The 15524-nt window shown below is 49.2% G+C and overlaps 1 protein-coding gene across 5 annotated transcripts in view; it reads right to left on the bottom strand.

Moving 5' to 3' along the window:
- disp1 (dispatched homolog 1 (Drosophila)) overlaps positions 1–15315 on the bottom strand; it is a 49226-nt gene extending 33911 nt beyond the window's left edge. Inside the window, exons 1-3 of one of the 5 annotated variants that reach the window (XM_078093916.1) lie at positions 14940–15315; positions 13244–13296; positions 732–810 (exon numbers count right to left, since the gene is read on the bottom strand). The gene's annotated coding sequence lies outside the window, so the exon portion shown is untranslated. Of the gene's footprint in view, positions 1–197; positions 288–731; positions 811–13243; positions 13297–14209; positions 14324–14939 lie in introns of those variants that run through there. The other 4 variants (XM_078093910.1, XM_078093912.1, XM_078093913.1 and 1 more) reach the window with 4 other exon arrangements.
- Between the last annotated feature and the right edge of the window lie 209 nt (positions 15316–15524).

Genomic DNA, 15524 nt, shown 5'->3' on the forward strand with positions numbered 1-15524 from the left:
ACGGCAAACAGTCTCTCGGATCTTTGTATTGGGTTTGGTTCTTAATTGGAGTCATTTTGGTAAATGACGTCCCTCCTCCACTTCCTCCCCCGTTATCTCGCTCCCCTTGTAGCAAATGAAGACCGTTAGAGGGGGACACATGTGGAGGGAAAGCAGCAACACATGCATCAAACAATCAAGCTTTATCGTTTGCAGACCTCCACCGCGTGATGTGGTTTAAACAGGGTTGGCCCCGGACAAAGGGTGGTGTTTACTCCACCCATGGCTCCAGGAAGCTGGTCAGAGGCTGTGAAGTCCATTGAAAAAGGGAGAGTCCAAAGCAGCAGCAGCAGCAGCAGCGGGTGGGAGGGGAGCCGGGCCGGGCAGCACCGGGGCAGAATCAACTACAGACGACCCGGCTCCTCTGAACGCACACACGTCCTCACGCACACGCGTGTCCCTGCATGACTGGTGATAAGCGAGCCAATGGGCAGGAATGAGGAGGGAGGACAGACCGGCGTCCACCCTGAACCCGGCACAGAGTTGTTGCCCTGAAGGTCACAGGAGACACACACAGAGTGTGTGTTATTTGTGAGACCCTCTTAGTGCTCTGATTTACACTTCTACATGAAGTCATGTGGTCAGGTGGGTGTTCTTGTGCATCATCGCGCTTTGTTGGCGGCTATACGCCGTATCGCCGCGTATCGCGTGGACGGCTCCACTGGGCCGGCGCGCGTAGAGCCTTGGCTTACCTGCGGGGCGACGAAGGGCCGGTGCTCCGGATCCGTTCATGCGTTCACACGGTCAGACTCCTCACGGAGACACGTCCATCTGGAAAGAGACACGGAGACAAACACTATTTTACCAAGGACCTCAAAACGCATTGACCCTCCGTCTGACGGGTCAAGTCACTGCCTTAATGAGGTAGCACGGGTAAGACGGCTGTGGGCGAGGATGAGGAGGATGAAAGAACAAGGGGACTTCATCCTGCTGCCCGTGACGCCGGCTCAGGAAGGTACAAGCAGCCCAATAACAAGGTTCTGATATTTCCTGCAGCATGTGAACACTCCACGGAACAGAAGGCCATTGAAAGCCGACATGTGGTCCACATCAGCAATTACCAAGGTGTGCGTCGATAGGGCAAAGATGAAGAGAGCGGTGGCAACAGGGGCAGTTTACATATGGACAGACGAGGAGAGGAGGGACTTTCAGACAATTTAGAGCAATGACCTCAGGTCGCAGGGACCTGGTTCACCCACGTAATGGCTACAGCCTCCTGTGTGGACAACTGAATTATTCAAACTAGACAAATGAAAGCCTGCACTCCATCGAGCTGCTCCAGTCCTCACAGGTTCCCTGTTGGCAAACAAAGCATCAAAAGTGGAATGTTGAACTAAATAAACTTTTGACCCTCAGGCTGGTTTTTGGCTTCTGCTCCAAAAATGGCACACCCATAATAAAAGGAGTGATAACTCTGGAGCTACTTTGTCATATATATATATATATATATATATATATATATATATAGGGGAACATCTGTAAGTGTTCTGATGTGTAAAAATCAGTTACTGGTGACGAAATAAATCAATATAACACACCAAAAAAAAAAAACCAACACATCTACGCGCAGTGTCTAGAGTGCTTACTGATGGAGAAGACAGATACTCCAGGAGAGGCTTTAGTTCAGGCCTCACGGCAGACAAACGACCATGAGAATCTGGAGTCCGGCTCTGGTCGGCTTATTCGCACGTTTCACCGCTTTTTTGAATCGAACACCGCGCGGAAAAGAGCGACCGCTCTCTTCGCCACTCGGGGCCAAAACGGGTGGAGCGTGAAATGGGGCCTGAGAGTGACAACTAGAAGGCGCATACAGTGGCCGCTGGACGGATCCTGCTAAAAAAAGGTGTATTAAATTCACACGCTCGTTCAAAACGGCAAAGGTGATGATTGATTTGCTTGGATGCTCGGTGGCAACGTTACTCTGGCTTCAGGTCATGAAAAGAGGGCTAACCGGTATAACGGCAAATGAGATAACAATTGTCAAAGTAAAAATAAAAACCCTTTACTTTTAAGGTTCTAAGATAATGTGGGTTCTTTCCGTTGTCATTGTCGCTCCACCTCCTTCACTAGGAAGCCGTGGCATCAGCGTGCTGGGGCGGAGAGGGCCAGGTGACCCCAGTTGACCCTCATTAATGCGCATACACCTCAGCCCGGCTCGCCGGCAAAGCCACGGACCTGCATGTGAGCACCAATTACTCCAACGGCTGGAGTCACAGTACGCGCTCATTTCCAAAGGAGTCAATCAAAGGCGCAGAATTGGAGACCAGATCTCTCGCTCGCAACACCAAACCCCCCCCCGCAAGATGCTGGGAAGAAGGCCGGTACCCTAAGCTCTGAGACCCATTTGTTTCCCCAATAATGGGCTAAAAAGAAACTACTCCCCCCAAAATTCCTACCTTTCCACAATTCTAAAAATGTTCCCCTTTGAGTCTGCAAGGACGCAAACAATCTGTTGATTCAGTGGTGGAATCCCCCCCCCCGGCCCCCCTCTTCTTAAGCCGCTATTTGGTTTAGCGGCGGTGACACAAGGGGAGGAATTTGAGCAATGCCTGTGAATCGTAGACTCATTTCCTCAGAGGGGGAGACGGGGGAGACGGCAGCGCTCTGCAGGTCGGCCGTGTCCACGTAGTGACACGAGGCCTCCGTAGACGTTCAGGCAGCACAATCCACGGCCGACTGTCAGACGCGTCGGTCTGACTGATGACGAAATCATCTCCACTCTTTTTTTAACTTTCAAATGATGTGCTTTGCGGAATCTCTCCCTCTATATATTTCCCACTGCTGGGTCGATGACCCGTCATGCTGGTAGAGTACTTGTGTGCTGACGGATGTCCTTTTTGTTCTTGTCAAAGTCAAAGAAAAAGGAGAAAGAAGAGCTGAGCAAACAGATTAACAATCTTTGTACTTCGTTGGCAGCCAGAAGGCTTTCACCCGCTCGCCTCGCCACCCGTTCTTCAGCTGTTCGATTTCATGCCGGATATGTAAAGTGCTTCTGAAAGTCACACAGGAGCTCATACGGGACCCGGCGGATTTTAAGAGCCGGCGAAAAATGAAGAATAAGAGAAGAGGCCTGTGTCAAATAACACGGGGATATCAACACCGTGATGGAAGAGCCACAAACTGCACCAGCAAGGCCAGAACGGCGGTGGTAGCGTGGACTAAACTAACTAAAAGATCACACACTGTAAACGTTGCTTGACTAAATGCGCCGTCACCGGCTTTTGGAAGACTTTGACCAAAGTGTCGCCGGTGCACATCCACCCTCCTTCATGCCGCTGTTACAGAAACATCCAAACTGACGACAGAGAAGAGCAGGTTGGTTGAAGCAGCGTTTCCGGATTCCAAGTTACTGCTCACAGAGACCCAAAGTAACAAAGAACATCAGCAACAGCTGCCGGTGTTTTTCACACAATATACCGAGCCGGATAGGTACAGATATCTGGGGAATAATGTCCGTTCTTTATTCCCATACGATCCTGTTTCCAGGTTAAGCGTTGGCGTTGGGCGCAGGCTGGACTATGGATGGTGTGAAGACCACGGCGCTCATTAGCTCCGGCCTGCTGTTGCGTTCACTCAACCCACGGAGAAGGCGTGACGGGGGGGTCGGGGGGGGCTCGGTAACTGATCCGTTTCCCTGGATAAGGCATTTAGCCTGGAAAACCACAAAACAGCGACGCCTCGCGCAAAGATGCCAACACCAGTGTTTGCTTCTTCCTCCGTCAGGCCCAACAGTCCAACACCAACAAGCAAAAACACCGCAATCCTCAACAAGTCATGCTGAAATGTGTCAGCAGGTTGTAACCCCCCCAGATCAGTGCAATTATAAAAGCTTTACATGGAGGCCACGCCGGCCTGGGGAGTGACCGGAGGACGAGGTTAGTGTTGTCAGCAGTGTTCGCTAGACAGTGGCCCAACTCAACTCCGTTACTTGGAGAACAAATGAGAATCAGCCGCCCTTGTGATATTAAGCTATTTAGTTAACTTTGGCTCCATTGTGCTTCAGCATTATGGGAGGACTTCACACCTAAACAAGACACAGATGTGCATGCTGGAGCTACGCCAATGTTCTCATCAGTATACATGAAAAACGCATAGTTTTGCTGCATCTGCTTTTGCTCCGAAACCTAAATGTGCACTGTTTGTGTCATCCTGTTTTCAGGACTTCTTCAAGGAGGGGAGGGGGCTCGCTGAAGCTCCATCACTAGAAAAAAGCAGATGTGTGCCAAGCTCACTAACAGGACGGGCGGCCTGGCGCTGGTCCGACCCGCCAGAGTGCTGCTGACAGCCGACACAGACCAGACGGCACCCTCGGACTACGTAAACCCCGTACCTTCAGCCGTCGGTCAACAGGCAGTTACATGTGGTTTCATATGGTGATACGTTTTACATCTGCATCCACAAACAACGAAGTCAAAAAGCCAAACGCTCCGTTTCAGTCGGTGCACGACTATGACCTTGTGTTTGCACACACACCGTGGCAGTGGTCCCCAACCTTCACGCCTCACGGATCGGTTTCATGCACTTTGAATGGTCGTAAGACTAGAAAAGCGCTATAAAAGTACAGTAAATTGACCAATTACCTTGGCTCAATACTCATTTTTACTGAAAGGGGCGTTTATGTCAAACAAAGGTTTGTGTCGATACATCGTTGACTTCTTTAAAAACTAAAACATTGATATCTGTGCCAACATTAAATATCAAGTATTGGATTGGCTACACAACATAAAGCGTTTAGAACCGATAACTCGTCTGCATGTACAATCTGTGTATACTGGGGCTGTGCCGTATACCGGTGTAATCCGTGCAGCCGGGGGTACCGACTTTGGCGTACCCCCCCCCCGCCGACCGTACCGTTCAACAGTCAGCGCCTCACCCCCCCGTTTGAGGCCCGTGCCCTTAAGTATGGATTTCTCACGCACGGTTCATACCAGCATAATAACCGACGTTGTCCTTCAGCAGGTGGCAGAATGTCATCTTCCACGTCACGGAGGAGCTACGTGACTTACGTGTGTTGAGATTCAGTCGTGGTTACAACTTTATAACGCCAATGAATAACCCACAACCCTCTTTAACAGGGTAAAACACCACCGCACCACATCTTGTAACACTAATAACTGTACGTTTGGAAAAATGACCGCACCGAACTGCATGCTGGGTAAAGCTCACAACAAGAAGTAACTGCTGCTACATGAAAACACGGAACCAGAGACCAGAGAGGCACCAACACAACCTGGGCCCAACGGTCTGTCTGGAGGGTTTTTGGTTTTGGAAAATCAGAAAATGATTTATTGCAAAGTCTGTCGAGCCTCCGCTAATATGCTAACAAGCTAACTCGCTAACAAGCTCACTCGCCGGCCAGTTGCGAGCAAGTTGGCCGGCGGGTGGCGAACAGCTGTTTGGGAAGTCAATGAATGAATTTGTTTACTTGAAAAAGAAATAACGGCCACATACACCATCAGAAACGTTCTAAATACCGCGATATGGATTTTGTACATCTGTAAATACAACTCTCTCACTGACAATGTCAGATTTGTGAATCGCTGAGTGTAGTTTCTACATTAGCACATTTCACACTCCTTGTAGTGAATATTTCGATCTCTTTTGGTTCTTTTGGACAGACTAGCACACCTCGTCAGCTATGGACCGAGTGTATTAAAAAACACACGGTCAAAACAACATGGAGTCATCACAGAGACCGGGGACAGACAATCGGTGAGACAGCCCTGGCAGCGGAGGACGTCCTGTGAGAGGACGATCAGGAGACGAGACTGGCTGTGCACCAATAGGCCTCTGCGCCTTCAGACTAAATGCCCAGAGGTAAAAAAGGAGAACTGTTATTTATAATTACATATGTCATTTAGCTGACTTACAATAAGTGCATTTCAACCACAAGGATATAAACTCAAAAGTTCATTTTCACTAGACAAAGGCAACAGAACATAACTGGATTTAGACGATGACAGAAAAAACTGTCATATGGAGGAGTTGGTAATGAGAAATGACAAACATTGTTCCTCCTAAATGTAAAACAAAATAAAAACAATCTTTAAAAACTGAATTGGAGATCTGTGAACCGTCAAAGAAAATAAGAGAATAAATTGAGAATAGAAAAGGTAGTGATACAGATAAATATCAGTATGATGTGTCGTTGCTCCTTTAACGTCAGATATGGAAGAAAGGAATGTGCAGGAATGGAAACTGCAGTAAAAGAAAGGAGATGAAACAGCCCTCCCACATGTACCAACACAGAGCCACAGCCAACCACACGGACCATAAAGAGGGGCTTGAGGCCCTGCCAACACCCCAGCGGGCACCCGAGCACAGGAGCCAGAGCCCTGAGCCCCCAACCCCCCCCTCCGAGGCCGGCCGGGGTCCCAGTCGATCCCTGAGGGGCCCCAGTGGTCAGAGCTGCTGTGTCCACAAAACAAAAGTAAGACACGATAGTGAATTACTGTCCAGAAAACACAGCGCTTTGGAGTACTACTCCTATTTATGTACAGTACATATGCCCCCCACCCCCACCCCACCACAGTTGAATCGCTCTGCAGAACACAACAGGACTCCAGGGAGAGGCAGAAGGACGAGGCCCTGGACGAAACAGCAGAGCGATGCGAAGGAGGAGGGATGTCGAGCCGCTCTGCTCAGCGGTTAGCCTTTAGCACGGTTTACAGGCGGGCCCCCATCCAACGGGCCCTCCAGGGTCAGCAGCTTGGGCCCAGGCCCAGATCGACCTCCCTCCCCTGCGCACCCCCCCGTCCTTAGCAGCCCTCTCTGGTTTGTGTCTAATAAATAGTCTATTCACCGTTTCTTGGCAAAAAAAAGCAGATGGAACCCTGGGACAATTTACAGCGCGCAGAGAGAGGGCGCTGAAGGAGGGACCAAGTAGGAATGTTCCTCCTCTGACTCGCAAGCCCAAAATATGACTTACATCTGCACATTTTAGTAATGTTTCTCTGGTGAATTAAGGTCGCAGACTTGTGGACGCTTTTAGCAGAAGGAGCAGAGGGGGTCATGTGCACTGACTGTGCAGCCAACAGGATGTGATGTAATCATAGTTTTACGTCAGCCATACTTCATCTCCATGAGGTAACTGTCACGCAAGGTTAAAGTCTATATTCACTACATAGTCAAGATGTGGCGTTAATGCAGCAGATGGAACTAATGTAGATGTTTAAGTAGTACCTCAGAACGCTTATTACGTAAATAGCTTACTTAATATTTACTCAAATACGTTCTTGTCACGTTACATTTTGTGTGTTTCTACTCCCCCAGATACAGTAAAAAAGAAATTATAGTAAAAATGTGTTGCTGATGATTAGATGCATCTTTATAAATACAACTATGTATCATCGAAGTACCAAATTAACATTACAATCTGCATGTTAGTACATCAGGAACAACCATAAAACGTAGTGCCCGACCGAGTGCCCTAAAAGAACATAATCTGCTATAAAACAAAATAAATGATCAAACTTTTTCTTTTATTTTTTTTTGACGGATCTGTAATTTTTTCATGTGGTTCCTATGATCTTTAAACAAAGGTGTGTTCCTGGAGACGCAGCGTAGGCAGCATGAGGTAAAGCTGAACTTCATGGTAAACCACTTGTTGAGTGCACCAATGATCTGGCAGGCTGAAAGAAGTCAAAGGAGGAAAATGTCCTTTCTGCTCTGTCGGGGTTTGCGTAAGCCGGTTCTCCATCTGTGGTGATTACAGTCCAGTTCTCCTCTCAGCTCTGTGCAGGGCCCTTCCTCAGGTATTATGGGTCTCTACAGTGTCTCTAAAATGGAACTAATGGACTCTCAGCAAAGGGTTGGGTCTCATAATGCAGACATTGTGTGAGGAGCACTGAGAAAAGTTCCAGAGAGAAGGTTGGTCCAGATGTAACGTTTAGCGGAACAAAGAGACTTTTACCAGGATTACAAATGTCCAAATACGAATTGTGCACTTTTCCAACACACTGAAAGGGCACAGGGGACTTTCTGACCCCCAACAGTCCTTCACCTTATTTCACATATTGACCCGCCGACCACAGCAGAGGACGGACTCGCCGCCATGGTGACAGCGTGTGCAGAGTAACAGGGGGACTTGGACTTGTCCCATCAGCCTTAAGAAGGTCAATGGTGGACGGCGTGAACGTGTGTTTCGCCGTTCCTTGTGACATTACCGAACTCACCACCTTTACAAAATAAAGCCATTGTTTAGCAGGATTGTTAAAAAGGTTCTCACACCGTATACAAGATGTGGACATGGCCGTCACGGCGTCACCCGTTGGTCTGTGGACTACAGACTTTAGAGTTTGGTTGTTCCAATCTTGTTGTCTTGTTACTGGTGAATGGAAGTGACCATATTTGGACTGTGGAGGAGTGACAGAGACGCCTTGTGAGGCTCTGGCAGCGGTCTGGTAGCTAACTGTGAACCAGCATGTAGCCCTGCCCCAAAGGTTTAAAACAACAGTTCAGTACAAGCTACAACGGTGCAAAGCACACTGCACTAAAACAAAGAAAACTAATGATACCCCGTAGCTACCACACCCCACAGATACTGTAATCCTACACAACTACCGTACGTTTCACATATGTGGCCTCGAGCCACGCAAATCATTAGAAATCCGCTCGACTCAGGACGCTCCGGCGCCTACAGAGCTGCCTCCAGCAGAAGCAGAGCTCTAGCTCTTCACTTTGTAGCTGGTGGGTTGTAGAAGCCTCAGTGAAATCAATTCAACAAGTGAAAACATGCTTCAGTTTGGTTCAGAGCTCAGAGACGTGTGAGGGAATCTCAGTCGCCCATTTTTCTTCTTGGTTTTCCGCTCATTGTTCTTTCTTTCTTGCCGGTAACTGTGCCAACTGACAAGAATGCAGCTCTCAAGGTTATGATTTGCTTGTTGACTCCACTTTGTCCAATGTGTTTTCTGTGCGTTTTAAAACTATAAAATCCTTGAGGATATTAGTTCCGTCATCAATGAACTCTAAAGCAGCAACAAATATTGAAATAGTAATAGGATCTGTTTAAATATTTGGCAAAATATTGTATTTCCAACTTTTGTTTTTTTCTGTTGGATGAAGAAGAGATCAGCGATGTCAAGTCTGCTGGAAATCAGAGGCTCAGAGGTTCCTGAGAGCTGCTGAGACTGAGGGGCGAGTTACATATTCCATATGTCCACCATTACTCAACGTTGGCTCGCACCGGCCCCTGAGGGGCCGGGCCCTTTGCAACCGGCCAAAACCAAGAGGCTGAGAGAGCGAGAAAGATGTCAGAGCACCAACAAACAGATGCTTTCCATGATGTTGTTGATGTGGTAACCCTCGGCATCAATCTTTTGTTTTTGCTAATCCAAGGTGAAGGAGACGCCGTCCATCTGCTGCGGCCAGAAGAACTGCGATCGGCCAGCTCATGAACTACCCCCCCTTTTGATCAGACCTCTGCCCGTCGGTGCCAAACACGGGTGGCAGTGACGTCACCCTATCAAGCTGAGATGGTTGGGAGGGCTGGGGCTGGTAAACTCAGCCCTCAGTAAAGTAGATGGGGTAACAGTGCTGGGTGCGATACTCTCCAAACCCCGTGATGGCCACACCAGCCCTCTATGTTGCTTCAACAAGTCGGCCATTTATCAAAACCTTCAGGTCCGGTAGGCATGCTGGCCTCAGTCAGGGAGGATGAGGTTGATCCGGGGGTAACTGAGCCTTCGACTCGGAGCTATATGAGCCAAATGCGATTCGACAAGGCCTGCAGCTCTGGGGTCAGGCTGCAGCAAGGAACATGTGTCCCCTCGGAGGCACGGCCTTGTTGCTCCCTCAGCCGGTCAAAATTCCAGAGTTTGCGCAACAAATCCTAATGAGGCTGTTCTCAGTGGGGGGGGGCCGGGGCCCTGTCTCAGGGGATTTGTCTACAGAGCTAAACGGCCGAGGAACGATTCAGTGAAGCTACTCAGTAGCTCTCCTGTCTCGCACACCAACACAGACTGAGGGAAGCCGGGCGGTGTTCCGCTGGAAAATCGGTACCAGATAGAGGATGATATGAGGGTGGTAGCCCACGGCAAAATATCTTTTGGTTAAGCTACCAGCAGCAGGTTAGAAAAAGAAAAAAGTTGGATTGTCCAAACCGGTTCAAGATTCATGTGCAGTTGGAATAACTGGAATGGAATTTGAATGCTGCAACAACAAGCAGCATTGCAATGTAGAAAAGTATCATTTTACAAAAAAACAGACCGGGATGTGTGATAATATCATTTCTGACAAGAAACCAAAAATGGGACTTTCCATCTGTGGTTGATATTCCTACAAACTGAATCGCAGTAGAAGGTAGTGAGAGGAGACGACAGGGCGGAATAAGGGGTCCAGGTTCAAAGGCATTCCCACGTTTCTGCACCTTTGGGGTCAGTCCACCTGAACCACATTAATTCAGTTTCCCTTTCCGTGCCTCTTCCTTTACCTCAGGAAGGGCTGAGGGTAACGCTTTGTAGCACAGCCCAGTTTGAAAGTCACATTGCCGTATAACAGTGACAACTGAGCCTACAACTTCATTTTTCTCTTCAAAAGGGGGGGGGGGGGGTACTAATACGCAACACCTGTTCCTGGTGGGCATCCATCAGTATATCACATTTACAAACAGTGACAGCTGTGGTGCAGGCAGTGATAGAGGCAGGCTCTGGGCCCGCCTGATGCAAAACACAGAGACCTGTGGGGGGGAGGGGGGGGGTCTGTAGTGGCCAGATCCTGTAATATTCCACATATGCTTTTGGGGGATCGCACAGGCGCCATCAGCGCCTTTAATCTAAGGCCCGGGAACCAAAAGGGAAAGGGCCCATCGGGCCGCCTGCTTTCAATTACGAGCTCCGTGAGAGACACCGATATGGAGTTGAGATGGATGGCATGCCGGGATCGGACCCCTGCCTCGGCCCACCGAGGCACAAGCTTGCCTGTGGCGTGTGCCAGGGGCACACATGAGAAATAAGTCCAGCTACAATCAAAGCACGGACTTATTAGAAGGATCTGGCTCCAGCGGTCGGGATTTGGTTAGACTGAATACCTGGGCGGCTTTGCAAACACCATGTTGATGAGATCATCAGTACTGAATTGACAAAAGCACTTGGACATCGTCCAGCTGAGGCTGATGGGAATAAAACAAGAAAATGGGTAAAAAGGGACTTAGAGGGCTCACTGAATATTCGGAGGGGGACATGAATGCGCCCACCAACGTCACAGCAATCCATCAAGTGTTTGACGACCTCATTGAAAAGCTACAGGAAGCAGTCAGAGGGATCAGTGAGGCCTTTGTCCAGAAACAATCAGTGTCTGTGCTCAATGTTGTGATGGAGCAGGTCGGTGTGTACAAATACAACATCAGCCATCAAAATAGCTTTAGAAAAAAACAACAACTCGATTCTCGTTTTAGATTTTATGAAACTGTATTCACTCGTTTGTCCTCTCCCCCTCGCGCAGGAGCAACCTACTCTGGCTTGTGCGTTTACTCCATCAGAACGCTGCGTGTTTATCCTTCATTTAAGAGCCGGACAAGCTGCGCTGAAGTGCAGTGGGCTTCTAATAGTACCATAAAATGCAGATGAATATGTGGGGCTGGTTAGAAAGAATCATGATGCATTGATAATCTAATAGTACAGAAGTGTTCTTACTGACGGATTTCACATAGCAGAAAAACAATCAGGTCTGTGTCGTTTAAAATAACAAGTATTGGGATTGACTGCAGCCTCCGTGTGTGACGGATAAGAGGTTTGAAGACGGATGCATAGTAGATACATTAATTTAAATTATTCTACATTAACAGCAGTTTTTCACATCTACTTGAAAATCTGTCATTGTTGATATGGACAACCTAATTCCAAAGGACGTTCTCTCTTTAACAGTCCTCAAACAAAAAGACAAACAGTTTGAAATTTGAGCCCCGGGTTGGATTTGATCCCCACTGAAGGCGGTGAGACAGCAGATAAGGAGAGTCTTTGTCTCTCCGGAGCTTGGACAACATCTCACTCGTTCCCTCAGAAATCTACTGTGGATCTGGACAGGCCGTCTGTCAGCATCACACGACTATGTGGCAGGATGAAGTCTGGACAAAAGACAGACGGAGATTAGATGCGCCGGTGCCACGGGGGACACGAGCGTCTCCAGCCCTCGGCTCAACGTGAAAGAATGCAGCGCAAAAGTTTGAATTATGGACGGCAAGTGTGCATTGGTGTCTCCGCGGGCAGACGACAGACTGCAGTCCGATGAAACCCTGCGCCGCCTGATGAGGGGAAACACAAAACAATAAGCTCGGGATAAAGGACGAATCCCAAAACCAACAACTGCACATCGGCAGCAGCACCAGAGGGCGCCGGGGGGAATTGGGTCCTCCAGTTCCAGGCCATGGATACGGTAGTTGTGCCTTACACACAGGTCCACCAACAGAGACCCTTCATTCCAGCTGCAGGTGAAACAGAGAAAAGTCGTTCGTAGCGCTGGTGCATCGCCTCACTTCCCTTTACCCACGTGGGGAGATTCCCCTGCACTAAAAGCCAAGGGTTACAGGGAAAAGGTTTCTGCACGTTACCAACAGATGGACAGAAGAGGACTGACACACATGGGGTCCACTGGCGATGGACGCCGCCACCAGCAGAAGAATATAAGCGTCCAACATCAATGCCCTGGATTCTGGCTCGGGGGCAACGTTTGCTGAATGCACAGAGACGGATTTAGACACGAGACGGCCGGCTTACAGCAGGACGCTGCCGGGGGACAAGTTGCCCAGATGGAGATGGGCCAAAACTGAGACGGCAAGCAGCTGTTCAAAGCCAGCTGTCCGGAGGCCAGTTGTTCATAAAGACGGAGAGGCCGAGGTGGAGGGATTCAGAGACCTTTAGGAAGGGGGGTGGGACTGGGTGACAGCGAGGGAAGCGGGCTGAGGGTAATTTCTGAGGCACACATTTATCTGGAATCAGGAGGCTTTGTCTTCAAACAGATGCTTTGAGTTACTTACGGCTTATTCTTTTTGTTAAAGCAACACACAACAGAGCTGAAACAACGTGAGGAGAATTGTCACACTGATGCTGTTTATAACACATGATGCTGACATTGTGTTCCATCCGAGGCCTCCGATTTACATTCAATATGTCCCGCACACAACACGCTACACGTTAGTCATTAGTGCTCACGGTTGCTTAATGCTGGAGACACGCAGAGATGTGCTAAACAGAATAGTGGATCTACGTACCTCACCGTGGTTATTAGAGCAGTAAGAAGACGACTGGTGCTTCTCTCCTCCAGCTGGAATAGAGAAGAACAATAATTCAACATGATAAGTAAATAATTATACATCCAGACATACCGTTGGGTCATTCCAAATTGAGCATGAAATGCAAATCAGTCATATTTCTCAGAAAATCGGATTACTTAAATCAAAATAAGGATATGACGTTGCGTTCACTTGGGAATGACACCCGGATGCCCTTTGGTTCAGTGTGGACTACTGGGCTGATGTTAGCGATTATTAAGTGCAACACTTCCCCCTATTGGACTTTTTCTGAATCGTACAAAGAACCACCAGAGCGTCCCAGAGAAGGTAGACGCATGGAACCATGGGAAAACATTTATTCACCACTACGCATCTCTGGAAATCAGCAGCACGGTGTCGTTAAAGTACGCTGACGCTTACAGCACGTTTCACTAATGTTTGCCATCTTAATGCTGAATCAGTGACGTGTAACAGCGGCTGACGGTCAGAAGACTCGTCTAGCGCTTCCACTTGTTGAGCCAGACGAGTCTCTCAAAGCGCTTTAACCCCACGTGAGCGTTCATACTCATTCATACGCTGACGACAGGTTCAACAAACCAGCCGACGTTCATCCAACGAGCCGGACGGGCGTCTTGGACCAGCGTACAGCCAGAGATCGACCCGTCGATCCTCTGATCGCCATTATATACAACTATCCACTGACCGATTAATGGAGAAAGTAATCAACAGATGAGAAGTAGAATAATCCTCAGTTGTTGTCTGGACGTCCCACGGACATCTTGAAGACAAGAACCAGGAGCACGCTCTGGTATTGTGCCGCCAACGCTCGTACGAATATCCTGACCTCAAACGCTTGGACCTTCTCATTCGATGGTGTTTCTTTCATTTTAATTACATTGTGTTAAAACAGAATATGTTCTATATTCTATGTACTTAAGTAGCCACCTTTTTCTGATTTCTTCGCACTCATTCTTTGAACCGGCTTCACGAGGTGGTGACCTGGAATGGTTTCCATCAACAGGTGCGCCTTGTCCAGAGTTCATTTGTGGGATTTATGTTTGAGGCCATCAGTTGTGCTCAGTCCTATAGGAGAAGACGTCTATTCCACTACAGTTCTAATCCAAACTGTGGCGAGAAACTGTCAATTCAGTAAAGAGAAGCGACGGCCCATCGTTTCTTTAAGAGGGAAGGTCAGTCCACCTGGAGGCCCCAGCAGGGGCCCGGCAGGGGGGCTCGGCACCGTAGTGCAGCCTGGAGGGCGTCGCTGCACAGCCCTGACCCTTCACCCCCGCGTGCTGCTCGTGAACATGGTTTCCGGGCAGTGACCCGTCCTCGTGTCCACCAGGGTGACGTAATCACCACGGCTTCGGCCTTTAACGTCACGTCAAAGCCGCGTAGACCCGTTCACCCGAGCTAGCGGTCCCGGGTCGTCCACGTCACCGCAGCGAACTACGAGAAACGACGTTTCGCCAACACGGGGGGCGCCAGACGCCGGACACAACGCTGCGTCCGAAGGAGGCGGAACTGAACGGGGCCGACCGACCGGCGGCTACCGGCGGCTAGCTTGAGTTGGCGTTAGCCTGCTAGCCACCGGCGGCGAGCCTCGCTCACCAAAACAGCTGGCTGAGCCGCGGCGGCTCCGCGGGTTCGTTCAGCGAGCAAGCCGCATACTCACACGCAAACCCGCCGGGCCGGAAGCGGGACGCGGGAGCGGAGGGGGAGCTGTGCGGGTCCCCCGGACGCGAGTTGTTTTGCTTTGGCCGGATGCTGATGAATACACAACCCGAGCATCAGCCCATGTCGGCTGGGCAGCTGCGAACCGGGAGTTCGCGGCCGTGTCTCAATCCAGCGGCTGTGTCCTCCGGAGGCTGCTCATCCTTCCCAGACCGATTGCGTCACCGCGGCCGCGACGCATTCAGGCGACTCCTTCAAATGCAGCCGGAGAATGAGGACTCCGAGTCCCAATAACGGACGCATTTAATGTCGTTCCAAAGCACAATACACATCGGGCTCTTCGTTGTTATTATCCTCATGCCGCATTAATGCCTCACACAAGCTTGAGGTTGAACACTGCTCGTGGCGGTTGTATAGATAATAATATTATTAAAAGAAAGGGATCCAAGTGGCTCAAGTTGTGAACCTGAAATATCACTTTCTTGGTACAGAAATGTTACAAACTCTGAAATTAAATACGTAAAGATACAAATACATAAAGAAACTCTACTTGGTTGCGTTCCTTTGTTTTGAAATGTCATTGAAA

The sequence above is a fragment of the Gasterosteus aculeatus genome, chromosome 18 (genome assembly GCF_964276395.1).
Source record: "Gasterosteus aculeatus chromosome 18, fGasAcu3.hap1.1, whole genome shotgun sequence".
Taxonomy (NCBI): Eukaryota; Metazoa; Chordata; class Actinopteri; order Perciformes; family Gasterosteidae; genus Gasterosteus; species Gasterosteus aculeatus.